We start from the raw sequence: 14,167 nt of genomic DNA on the forward strand, positions 1-14,167 counted from the left end.
GCTTTTCCATGGCGAATGAGGGACCCATCCTCACCAGGAGCTTATAACCCTGTGTCTCTATGAGTTTTGTTTCCCACTCGTGCGAGTGCCAAGCCTGGCACCACAGCACATTAGGAAAGGGAGCACAAACTGGAATTGGAGTTACACCGCTCCCACCGAGCAGCCCTCAGTGGAGGGATGCCCACCCCCTAAAAAGCACAAAGGCAGCCACTGCACCTACCTGCAATTCTCTAATTAGCCCTTTACAAACCTCACAACTTTTTCATTGCCAACTCAGCATTAGCAGATACATCCATGAGCTCCTTCAACTGAAGTGGTCTACTACACAAGCTGAATTTCTTCTGCAGTACACAGTAATAGCCAAATCTTTTATTCCGTAATTTTTTTTCAGCATTATAGGTTTATTGAACAAATCAGTTCCCTGTCTACAATGCTGCAATCCCTGCATTTTAGAATTAAGTATGCAACAAACAAGAATGACCTTAAATGTTTTATATAGGCTCTGACTTGTATTTACAGTTTCTTAATTTGTGCAAATGAAGAGGGTATAATACCAAGTCACTACAGATTTTGCTTTTCTTTTTTACTCAGTTCTCCTGTAGAGCCTTATGCTTTTGGATCATAGGAATATTGTTCAAGTGTTTATTCAGTGTCCATAAAATGAAAATTAAAGACATCTCTGCAGGTGGATTGCAGTAGATAGTGACATTATCGTATTATCTTGAGTAAATCTTTCCATTCTCCCTCCTCTTTCTATGCCTATATATGTGTCTGTTGCAAAGGGAAGAGGGCTTCTGTGTGAATTTTTGTTTTTTCATTCTCTGCTGTCAGTGAAGATTCACTTTCTGTTCTTTAGCAGGAAACTGTGCTTTGTTTAGCCTTTAATTCAAGACCATCTTTTACTATCATTATTTCTATTTTTATTGTTTACTTCTATACAACAGAATGAGATTTGACTCTCAGGCACTATATACATACAAAAGAAAAAGACAGACCATGGCTCAAAGAATTTATGTCCTTAAGATAATAAAAGCCTTAGCAGATAAAACACAAGGAGAAAAAAGCAAGGTTAATGATTAATGATTGATACAATAAACAGTAATTTCTACATGTCAGTGCCAGGACCATGCTTTTAATGTACACGCTTATACAAGGACCAGCAATGACTTCCAGTATTTGGATATGGAAAATTGTGTCTCTTACCTAGAGAAGATGTAAAGATAGCAATGAATAAAAGATGTAAAAGTATATTCCTGGAACTGATGGTCAAAGAATACCTTTTACGGGAACGTCAAGAAAAGCTACCAATAAATACCACCCAGTCATCAAAATAAACTAATTGAATTGAGTAGTATATCTCATAACAGAAAAGAGTTTAGTTTATGAAAAAAATATTAAAATGTCATTCAAAATCCAATCACAAACAAAGAACATTCTATTTCATTTGAAGTTCTTTATATATAAAGGATAATAATCTGTATTTAAAGACAAAGAATAGGATGACATTCCTGTGCTTCCATTTATAGGAAGTGTGTTTGAAAAACTTTAGGTTTTCTTCATTTTTCTAAATTTCATCCATAAGCATGGGGTGTTCTATTTCAAAAGTGTCATTCAGCTAAGGAACATGGGAGCTACACAACAGCTGGGAGTTAGTGGTACAACTTACTAACTTTAGGGATCCAGCCTTTCTCAATTTTAAAGATTAGAGTCTTCCAAAATCATTAAAAAAAATATATATTTAAAGCTTGTTTATTAATTTTGTTATTGTTATACCAGTAGTACTCATAATCTACCAGACATCTACCACCAACTACTTTTAAGCTCTGAGTGCAATATTCGGGATGGAAGTTTTTCTAGTTCTGTAAGAACTGGTTGTGAGATATTATTGAATTCATTGTAACAAGCATTTTTTATTCTAATACCCTTTTCTAATTGATCTGTAAGGACAGTTTTCACAGGTACAAAGGGATGATGTCAATAAAAAGCTATTAGATGTTCCTTTCCATTCAAGGCCTTTAAGGTGAGTCGTAATTCTCAAACAGCTCTCACTATTGCACAACATTGACACCAATATAACTTTATTTTCTATGATCCTTTTGTGAAGAAACTGTGTTTTCTTTTTAATGCCAGTGGGAGTCATGCTGGGTCATCAAGATGAACTTACACTGACAATTGCATTTTTTTTCTTCAGACGGGCATGATGTGAAATCTCTTGGTATGAAAAGCATACTTACTAAGCGTGCATCAAGACTCACAGTCCTGATGGTGGAGTTGCTCTGCTAGAAGGATGGAGAATCAGGACAATGGAGAAAAATCAGTGAGGAATTTGCTTGATCCTGTTTCGGTCCTAATGGTAGAATTCATGGTAATACACTGTACCACCATTTGGCATATAAGACATGTTTTGCAAAATATAGAGCTATGTTGTTGGTTTTAAAACAGGGATAATGCTACTGCCAATGAAGTAAACAAGAAAGACAGTGGCTACATACTGCAGTTCTGATTCTCTGTGAAATAAATTCCAAGGAATTTGAAAAATGGTTGTCTGCTTGTTTAAGCCAACACCTGTAAATACAGCAAGAATCTTGTTAATTGTGGAGAAGACAAGGTGGTGGGATTAAATTTTGCATGGTCACTAAAGTGCTAATCAACAATATAAAGTGTGAATATTGCTACTTGTCTGCAAGATGTGAAATGTTTGCTGCCAGGCAGGAGATACTTGGTCAGCAAATTAGACAGACTGACAGATTTTTTTTTTGCTGGTTCTCCTATATAGAGAAATGGAGAAAGTTCCATTTTCACTAACTTTCAGAATACACTTATTACAAGTACATGAAGTATTTCCCTGCAAAATGGATTAGCTGCTGAGATGTCTCACAAGCATGGGGCTGTCTGTGAATGCTGTAGTGAGCAGGAGGCAGCACTACCGTTTAATACCGGGCATGACTGGAGAGCAGCAAAAAATTGCAAGAAAAAAGAACCTTGTCATAAAAAAGATCAAAGATCAGTTTCATATACCTGAAATTTGCTTAGAAGAGAACTCTTTTGCAGTGGGCAAAACACATCATGATGCTGCGGCTGAATGATATGGAATGTGTAGAAAGGCAAAAATAGCAGAGCAGTTCAAAGGCTTCAAGATACGTTGAATTATGAGAAGAAGCCTGTCCCTATGTCTTCCATTTGAAGAAGTCGCTTCAGAAAATTCCTTTGTACAGAGATACGCAGTTGTACATTTGAGAGATTGATATATGTACTCATTTTGTCTTTAATGACAAAATTCTCTGTCCCTTGTGATCAGCAGTCTCCACAGAAGCTTCATGGAAGGGATGTGCTTTGCATTCTTACAAAAGTATATGGGATGCACTGCTGTCCTTCAGTGTATGTCTTTGAAATTATACCAGTGAAAGAGGAAAAAATAGAAATGCCTATTAGAAACAACAAAAAAAAATAGCTGTTCATTTTCTTTTAAGGTCACTGGAGGTTACTAACAGTTTAGCCAAACATCTGTCAGAGAAAGTTTATTTGTATTTGCTCTGTGATCTGTACTAAATGGTCTAGTCATAGTGCATTTCTATTGTTTTATGCATATAGCATTTCAAAAATCTAAAACTAAGAACAAGCAGGGGTTATTATAAATAAGAAAGAACTCTCACAAGTACTAGTTGGGGTGCAGTAACTCTCTGTAAATGTCAAAAGCATATAATGATTTACATTACCTTTTCTTAGACTTTGCTCTCAAGGGTGTAGGTTCTGCTTTGAGACCTACAACTAAGACAATGTCAAGGTAGAAATAACAACACATGCAAAAATACAGTTATAGAAATAGAAGAATAGCAGTGAATTAATGGCAAGTAAGAACAAAAACCATAATGGAATACCCTTAAATCTGTTGCTCCATTTTTTTTTCCCAGAGAACTATGACATACTTATATTCTGTTTATTTTTGCACATTTCCAGAAATTATAACATTAAACATACTGTTTTCCTTTTGTGACAAGACATATTAAATCCATATAATGTATCTTAAAGATAATAGATCAGTTTAAGGAGTGTGATGCCTTTTGTTTTGTTTTAAGCCTGCTGCCTGATCATTTCATTAAATATTATCCAGATCTTGTAGTGAGAAAAACATATTTACCACTAAGCATCTTTTTAGAATTGATTGTTTTATAGGACTGTATCCTATGTCTTTTTACGGCCTCTTTTCCAAACTAGTCTTTATGTAGAAACACTTCCACACCCTTGACCATCTTTGTTACCTTTCTGTGTGTTTTTCCTAGTTCTCCTGGATCCTTTCAGAGGTGGTTGAATAATTTCAAAGAACAAAGCTTCTTAGAAAGGAGTTTGATAACCTGAATGATTTCTTCTATTAAAAAAAAAAAAATATCCCTTTTTAACCAGTTACACATATAAAACTGGGCAAGGTGAATTCCTACTATAAGTAGGTAAGGGATATATTAGGAGATTAAGACTTTGACAGTATAGGTAAGCCACAATATGGATGATACCGTCCTTCTCCATAACATGTTTATGGCAATAACAGGAGTCCAAGTCACTCTGTTGCTCTCACTACCACACATCAGATCAGCCAGGAATCACATGGCTGATGCTCACATGCAGTGAAGGGTTAGAGCCAAAATGTAAACTTAGAATACAGCTGCATCAGTACTAACTTTAAAAATTGTATATGCTGGTTGTCATTTGAATTACTGTAGAATAACTCAGAGCTTTCACCGAGTCTCTGATGCAGCAAATTCTTAAATATATGCCTAAAATTAAGAACGGAGAGGAACATTAACTATGATGGCCAAGGTTTAGAAAAAGAAGCAAGGCTTATGGGGACTCATCTTTCACTAGACTAACTGGTAATTGAATAGAGAAATGGATTTTGTGTCTGAAAGTTTGTCTTTCTTTTCCTGACTATATCACTACGTTTATCAAAAGACATTACTCCTCACAGCAATGCTTGTTTAACTTAAGACTTCAAGAGGTCAGCAATTCTGTTGGAGTCAGTAAAGATATTTACATATATACATTTCAAATGCATCTAGTCACTTTATTGAACTGTCACCTGAATTATATCAGACTGTAAAGCAAAGTCAACAGCAGCCCTGTGACGTGGACATCACCTCGCTTCTTTGATGCTTATTTAAAAATGCATTTGTTAATATCTGCATTCCGTGGCGTAATTTCCACGCTGTGGTTGCTACTGAAGCAGGTTTATAAAGTCAGTAGGCAGCAGGCATCCCTTTATGTAGCCCCAAATTACCACGCAAATGCAGTCATCTTTTTCATGGCCCAGCTTCTCCTAAAGACAGAAGACACCTTGTGAATCAGGATTGCCTTCGCTTTGCAGTGACAGAGCTCAACTCGGACACGCTTCCCTGAAGCAGGCTTGAGTTGAGCTGATGTTACTGGTTCCTCACACTTACAAGTGCCAAGGGGAAAAATAATTTAAAAGTTGTACATTTAAAAGTAGCATGCACCATTAAGCTGAGTCTGCTGTTGTGGAGAAGCATGAATTGACTGATTTATAAAACACACTGTGCTTAGTGCAGCAGTGCGGACCTGCACGTGGCTTGTGAGTCTAATAGGGAGGGGGAGGAGAGCTATTTGTTTTGTTGTGTCAAACCATTCTGCTGTCTCTGAAAGGAAACTCATTTCGGGATAATGAAAGAACAGGCATAGAAACTCAAACAATAGTTGCTGGATCTTAAAAGAAACCCACATATAATTTATTTCCTTCCTTTTTTTTATAGACTGTTATGCATTAAAGTGTCCATAATGTTATTAAACTGGTGTATTCAGATTAATATGAAAGAAAATGAGATCATATTCAAGCTGACAGGCAGCTGTACTGAGAAGAGCCAGTGTTTCTTTCCTTGATCCTAAAGATGCTGTCTTATGGTTCCAATTTTTTCTTCATTTTAAGAAAAGCATCAGTTCATTGTCTGTGTTTACAAGAACCTCATTGTAACTATATTCTCTTTAGTGTTTTGTCATTAAGAGTATAGAATGAGAGATATTTTAGGTTCACGTTGGTGAGTTTGAGATGAGTTTTTCAGCATCAGTTTTATTTGACACTAGTACAGGTTGTCTGCACTCCTTGATCAATGCTTCACATGGATTCCTTTCATGGCTTTTTAGTGCAATTGATGAAATGTAGGGACTGTGCGCAAATGAGCCTCTTTTTCCTTGGCTATTCTGGCTGTTACTGAGGCAGTCAAAGCCTAAACTAGGTTAGAATTGCTACACAATATGGGTAGTGAAATGCAACAATCTTTTCTACTTACTCTGTTGAGTGAACCAACTGATTTTGTATTGTACTATTTGCATTGAACGTAAATATATTGGAACCACAGTTTCTACCTCTATACTGTATAGAGAAATACCATTTGAAAACTGAATAGGTGGGAAAAAACCCAAAGAAATATAATAGGGAAAGCAGTTTGTACTGTAAGTATTACAGTATCTTACCAAAGGATAATTAAACTGAAATGATCATCTCCTTAACATAATAAAAAGAACACTGAGTATTCTATGGAGAAAAGAGGTATTTTTGGCATCTGGTTCTCTACAGACCCACTATATAAAATAAGCACCAGTTCAGGAGTGCTTGCCAATAACATTGTGTTAGAATAATTTTGGAAATTCATTGTTGCTGCTATTGTTGTTAATAATAATATTAGCATTATTATTTAACAAAAAGATTTCTTGGTAATATTTCAAGGATAAAATCAGGAAGCAGAAGTGGTATGATGGAGGTAACTTCCTAAGGTTTGATGGTAACATTCAGTTATACTTTTACACTTGAAAGCGTGTTTTGTCAACATTTCTAGGGAAATTGGAATTGGCTTATGGGAACCCTACAGGAAAAATGGAAAAGTTGCAAAAGAAATAATGTGGGCTACTGATACTGAGCACAGATTGTCTCATTCTCCTTTCTCCCCTCTCTTTTTGATTTCTTATTTTTTCCTTTTCACAATAGCTGACCAAATAGTATGGTGTCCAGCAGGAGAATGTCAATAATTACTGGAAATGAGAAAGTCCTTTCTCTTCATTGATTACTGTAATTAAGCTTAACAGAGGGATGCAGCGAATCATACGTTAAATGGCTCAGTAGGTTGATAAAAACTGGACAGGAATTAAAAAGAAGAAAACCAACAGAAAAGTGGTGCAAATAAAGAACTGAAAATTTTAAACATGAGCTAGCACTTTCACTGGGCATTAAAAATATAATATAACATCAAATAGATGACAACTTTCAACTTTGTGCCAGAAATGAACTGGATACTGTCTTCATTTTGGGCCAGGTGATCCAAATGTAAAACAATCTTTTTGAATAACTAAATACATAAAAGACTATTTCATTCACAGCTGAAATCTATACCAAGGTTTAGATGTCTTTCTTGTATGAAAAAATGATTGCAAAAAGATATTGTGAACTACTATTTGACACTGAGGTCATGCTGCTCACATACATCACACACAAGAAAGGACTCTTTATGCTTACTTCGTAGAAAACAGTTGCAGTTACTCGTTGAACTGATTAAGGTATTGTTTTAAAAATGCACTTTTGCCATTCAAAATGGTATCATTAAGGCCAGAGTGACATAATACCACATGTCTGTAATTTAAATTTGTTGCCACTGAGGCAATAAAAAGCAAGTGCTTTTTTTTTTTTTTTTTTTTTTTGGTGTGTTAAGCAGATTTACTCTTTAACAGTGAAGCTTCAGTGGATGATTATGACATCAAAGTGTGACAGACAGCGATTATGTACTGCAGGGGGAAAAGACGGATAAAAACAGACATTTAATTCCCTTAGCTTAAAGAGACATTATCCCTGGCTAGTAGGAAAAATAAGTATTCCATCTCTTTTTCATTTAGGCAAAATCAGGTACTGATTTAACCAACTTGCCTTGTCTGAAAGATTTTCTTCTCAAATCTTAATTGTAAGCTCATTTCCTTTCTTTAAGCATATTTTCAAGAAGTCATTTGCTTTTTGTTTTCTCTTGACTTTGAGACTTAATGCAGGCAGCTTGTTGTTCTCCTTTCCAAAGAGCTCATCCATAACTGCGCCTAGGCATGACCTTTCCCCACCCCCCCAGAAAGCCATAGGACTATGGAAACCTTTTTAAAAGGAACATACTTGATATAGAGGCTGAGGAATTTAACAATGATTTAAGAATTTTAGACTTCCTCTGAAACTGGTAATTACTTTTTGAAAGTAATTCTCAAAAAGAAAAGAAAAAATACAAAATTTGATGCAAGGAACACAGGATTTGATACAGCTACCAATGAAGTCCCTGGAAATATTTTTGTTAGATCAGGTCTTTGTTGCAGATATAAGTAAAAGCTTCATCATTCTGATGTCTTACCTATATTAATGGAATGTTTGGATTTGATTTTAAGTTGCATGAAATATGCAGAACAACAAATTGCTGTCAACCCTTAAAAGGATACACAGACAGATAATGCCACAGATTAAATTCAAAACAATTTTTGGCTTTAGCTCAGAAGACTTTATCCCATTAAAGGTAGGGAAGGAGAAAGATGAGGGCTGTGAGGGGGTTGTGGATTTAGTCACTGAGGAGAAAAAAAAGACATCAGAAGAATCCTCTTGATCTAGAGCCAGTATATATAATTTAAGTGCCAGACGTCAAGCACATGCTCTTTAATGAAGATTTCTTTTTAATTCTTCTCTCACCAAACAAAAGGGATAGTTATGAAAGCAAAACAATAAGACCAGTAGCTTATCTGCTTTTTAATGTTGCTATTCCTGTAAAATTCTGCACTTTTAAAAATATTATCCTTGGTTTCTGCTTTCACACATAGTATAACAAATTCAATGGCTGATGAGGGCCTTTTCTTTTAAGCCTGCTGCTGAATGCATTTTTATGAAGAGAAAAGGGTTCATAAACAATTTGTTTGTGGGGAGACGAGGAACAGATGACATGAGGACATGAGCTGAAATTGTTGTAAGGGGCCGATTGTCTCTTGTGTGCTGAGTTTCGTGTTGTAGTGCTAGAAAGCAAAAACAGAGGGGAAGTTTCCAGTAATACGCTGATGAGGAGAAGCTGGGGGAAAATCCTGCCCCCACAGAAATCAATGGCAAACAGTTATCGATTGCAATGGAGCCTAGATTTCACCTAAGTTTTTGCCAGCTAACAATGATGTGTTCAGCTCAAGGACTAGATGTTGAATCATTCTTCAAGTTACGTTCTGATTTTAGTTTAAAACTCCTTGTTGACTAAAGCTTTCTCTTCAGCTTCTGGAACACACCTACATTAAGTTTTTAACCTATCAACCTGCAAAGGGTGTCTGTTCCTGTAGTTCTTGTAGATTTGCAATTTTCCTTCTCTTTTTTCTTTTCTTCCACCTTTTCTTACCTCCTCTCCTGGCCAAAATTTTGAGGTCTTGTCCTGCAGTAACATAAATAAGAAAAAAGGAAAAAAGTTCCAAATGAACTGTTTCCAGTCTGTAATGCTTTATTTTACAACCCAGTGTATCCTGAAACTAGACCATCATTCCACATAGCTGGAAATCCTATGACCATTGAACACTGGATTTTTCTAGCAATTCTATGAACATCTGTGTTGTGCATTTTGCAGTGACTCAGCATGAACATCCAGTTGGATGGGTTAGTGGTCCTGCAGCAACAGCAGAGTCTAATTTAACACTCCTTGAGAAACATTTAGCATTGCTTGCAACATACACTAGAATGGCTTTATTTTTTTAAAAAAGAGGTTATAAACAGCAAATGCATAGTCTGCTTTTAAACCTTAGGATACCGTGCTAAGAAAAAAAAAAAAAAAAGAAGGTAAAATCTCCCAGAACAGAGGGCCTCCAAGGTACTAACTTAGAAGCACACCCTAAAGCCCTGCACTGCCTGTGATCTTCTCTGGGATGATTGCAAGGATTTCCTACACAAATCACACTACCGTGTGGGAATCTGAAAGAAGAATTTGATCCCCTATATATAGATGCCTGGAAGGCATTTATAGAAAAGTGTCATAACATGCATCTGATCTCTTCCCAAATGCACTTTTGCAATCATTATATATTTAGAGGAGATTTTTTAGCTAATGATTTTAGACATGTAAACATGTCAGTATCTTTTTTAAAAAAAATCAAGACAGGAATAATAAATCAAAAAGCATTCAGGTGGTAAGAGAGGAGATGCTATGAATTATTGCAATGAACACTGAATGACATGCATGCATTAGGAAGACACCTCAGAAAGATTAGAGCATTTCTCTCCGATTCATTTTAATGTCGCTCTTTATATTAAAAAATGAGTTTTTTCAGGGCACAGAAAGCAAGCACTGTTGATTGTGTAATGTATTAAACCCATCACATTTTTCATTCTTGATTTTCTGTCCCTTTTATTATTTTATAGTCTAGCTTCTAAAAATGTTAAGAATTTTGGCAGACTTCATGGAATTCTGATTTTAAGAACACAAAACAGGAAGCTATTTTGAATGCTCCCACTTGATCCATCTTTGTGCTGGCAGCACAATGCCTGTAAAATCCACCTGCTGGAAGTCGGGTGGTTTATGCAAAGGGATGTCATGGTAATTTGGAAACTGCTGAATACAGAGTGAAACCTTTTCCTGCCCCCAAACCTGCCACACCAGTTTTTCTAGCTCATTACATGCCAAAACTTTTGATTGATGTGCTCACTTCAGTCACGGGTAATTTTAACTCCTATATTAAGTAGCCGCTGCTTCCACTCCTTTATATTTCCTCGTATGGGGCAAATCAGAGCTCAAGCTTGGCCTGTATTGGTCTGACCTAAAAGCCAGAGTAAGCCTTTGTTTAGTTTTGCGTAGGCGGCAAGCCAATATTTCAAAACAACTTAGACAATCACACTGCCTTTTCTTGATTGTCAAGATCCCTTGAAATGGAGCTTTTGAGGACTACTACATAGGATTTTTTGGGGAGCCCCAAGGAGGTAAGAGAGTTGTTAAAGGCTTTATAGATATGAATAAAAACTTCTTCATTAAATTTAAGTAGAATATTAAGTGCAGCACAGAATAACCTGTGACAGCCTTGCATTGTTGGCAGTAGGATGGAATTCCTATTTTGCACAAATGTGTTGCTTAAATCCCTGGATGGGTTTGGGACCCAAAAGAAGCAGAACAGAAACACTGGGTGGTTTGTCTCAGAAAAGAGCCCCTGCCTATAGTCCTATAGAAACCAGGCTACATTTAAAGAGTGAAATGATTACCTAAAATGGGATTCATCTCTCCTATGGCTTTTTAAAAGGCACCTCATCTAAACCGACTGTTTAGATTCTCTATCTTGCAAACAGGAAAATATCAGTACTCCAAGTTCATCTCATCATAAAATTAGCATATAAAATAGGTGAGATTTTAGTGGCTGTGAAGGCAAAGAACTGATATATGTAATATTTCTCAAATCTCATCTCTACCTTCAGGTTTAGGGCTATATATCATCCAGTCACCTAAAGATTTGAGTATGATACAGATTATAAGATCTTTAGACAACAAGCAGATTGTCCTTCATTTAATCCTGTTTCAGGTACCGCTACTGGGAGGAATGCTGTTAGTCTGAGATGTGGCTTGGCTTTTACAATAGGGTACCTCAGAGGAAATGGCACCCCTAAATGGTTTGTGGGCCTCAGTTTCTGTATTAGATATGTAATTTAAAGATCTGTGTAAAGCCATTTGGTGGAACATTAAACATTCAACCTCCTACCAATGCTTCACTGATGAAGTTCAAATGCACATTTTAAATATTGCTGTGCAGATCTTGTGGCTTGCTGACAAAGCACATTTATTCAACTGGGCTGGTTATTGGTAATAAAGGCACAGATTATAAATGTGTATAGTCATGCGTGGGTCCATTTTATGTTTTTTGTAGAGCACAGAGCTAGACACCTAGCACCTTCAAAATGATCTGATGGATTATTTAGGCCCTGTACAAAGCTATAGTATTAAACCACAGTATAATACGACATAAAGAGTGGGATTCATTTAACTAAACAAACACAAACATCAGAAATGTTGCTATATCCACCTTTGAGCTAATTGTGAAGATATACCCATCTTTGAGCTAATTTCTTGCATCATCAGAAACATGCAGGCTCTCACTGAGAGTAGTACATCTCATCCTAAAATAGTCAACTAATGTAGACCAAGATAATTACTTCCTAAAACGACTGATTGTCTCTGTTTGGAAGAAAGGGAGACCGAAGCGTACTGCTTGGAGTATATCTCTGTGCTGCTGGTGCCAAGAGTTAGATAAGATGACTCCCTTCCAAAGATCCTTAAAAACTTAATGCTGAAACACAAACAAGAAACTACTTATGGAATATGGTTTTTTAGAAGAATTTCTGGGATACTTCATCTGCACAAGTTCAAAAAATATATTGTAATGCTCTTTGAATGAGTATAGAAATAAACTTCATTGTTTGCTACTCCTGTTAATTTAAAAATTCTTTCTGTATCCTCTTTCACTAATTCCAAGGTCACTGTATGGGAGAGAAAACTGATATGTCAAGAATCTACATGTTTCACTTACAAAAGTATCTACTGCCTTCACATATTAACTCATCCAAAATAAGGCTTTCTCATACAAAGATTTAATAAGAAACTAAACATTTTCAAACTGAATTAATGTAGAAAATTCACTCTCTAATAGTGTCTAAAATTAGGCAAATGTAGTCTGTCTCATGAAGGAAAAAGGCCAAAGATAGCATTATTTTTTAAAAGAATAATTACATAAACATATGTAAGTTAATTAAAAGGCACTTAAGCAAGGCTAAACAGGTGCCATAGAGATTAAATTAGCCACATTAGAGGCTCTCTATATGGCACAAATAGAAGAAATAGACTCTAAAGGGAGATGCCATAAGCCAGCCTGCTCTCAGAATAAAGGAAGTTATTTGAATAATAAAATCAGAGAAAAATAGGTATAAAAGAGGCCTCAGGCTGTCATTTAACACATCCCCTGGCCAAGTCAGAATCAGCTATACTTATATGACGTCCAGTGTATTTCTATGTTGTTCTGAAAGACTCCCAGTGCTGGACACAGCCTCCAAATTTAACCTAGTTTAGAGCTTCATTATCATTACGCTAGGAAGTTTTTCTTTCCACCCAGCCTGAAATTTTCTTGCTGCTGTTGAAGTCAATTGCTACTTGTCCTAACCACCACGGATACAGAGTACAAAGTACTTACTTTCCTTCTTGCAGTAGCCTCTTGTGTACTCGATAACTGTTTTTAATATTCCCATTCAGTATTCTCTGCTTTCCCCCCACCCCACCCCTCGCTCCTTGGCTGCTTCAGTCTCCTCAGTCTTACAGTCATTTTTTCTAATCTGCTAGTAAGTCTTTCTACTTACCTTTGGACTCTCTTTCCATGGTCAGCATGTCTCCTGAAGTGAAACATTCAACTAGAAAGACCTCCTCCAGAAAGAGAAAGTAGCTTCTAATCAAGGAGAACAGAAAGCTCTGGAAACATCAGCTCTGGACAGTTACATATAAAATTACAGTCAGACTAAATTATTATATTTATTTTCACTACCAAGCAAGTCAGAGAAACACCCACAAAGATTTTTTTTTTTTTTTAAGGGGGGGGGTGTTGGAAAACTGCTTTAAAATTGTTTCATTAAACAAATAAATACTAAAGTTATATTCATAAGTACTCTAAAGAAGCTCATCTGTGAAGCTTCCGGACTACTCAGCTCATTGTTAACATTTATCTCAATACCAGAAAAATATAATTGGCAAATCTCATACAATTTTCAAAAAGACATCCAGGAGTGTCTTGGGAACTGGCAGCCTAAGGGTTTAAGTTGTTGACTCAAGAGTAATAGAAAATTAGAATGCAATCGCTGAAGTAGTCACTTCCCAGGGTTTGTCCTACCCCTCTTCTAAAGTTTATTGTCTCTGCAGTGGGGCAGCTGACCTAAACTATTATGATAAACCAGCTTTGATTCAGTTCACAGAAATAAGTATAATAATGATTTAAAAAGTTGAAGATAGTAAAGTCTCCCCAAATAGTTTCACCCAGCATGCAAATCAACAACTTCTGCTCTGTACCAAAATGTAGTAATAAAGATCAAAGTTAACATATGGATAGACAAAATGGGCACACCAGAATATTAACCTGGCTTTTGTGGAGGTGAGTTACTTACAGGAGT

At 36.2% G+C, this 14,167-nt stretch overlaps 1 long non-coding RNA gene across 1 annotated transcript; it reads right to left on the reverse strand.

The window, feature by feature from the left end:
• Window positions 1–897: 897 nt before the first annotated feature.
• LOC138689614 (uncharacterized) lies at window positions 898–3,501 on the reverse strand. The gene is made up of 2 exons (XR_011328534.1): window positions 3,019–3,501; window positions 898–2,565 (listed from the first exon to the last, which is right to left on the reverse strand). It is a non-coding gene; the product is annotated as an uncharacterized lncRNA (long non-coding RNA).
• Window positions 3,502–14,167: the final 10,666 nt, after the last annotated feature.

The sequence above is a fragment of the Haliaeetus albicilla genome, chromosome 17 (assembly GCF_947461875.1).
Source record: "Haliaeetus albicilla chromosome 17, bHalAlb1.1, whole genome shotgun sequence".
In the NCBI taxonomy this organism is placed as follows: domain Eukaryota; kingdom Metazoa; phylum Chordata; class Aves; order Accipitriformes; family Accipitridae; genus Haliaeetus; species Haliaeetus albicilla.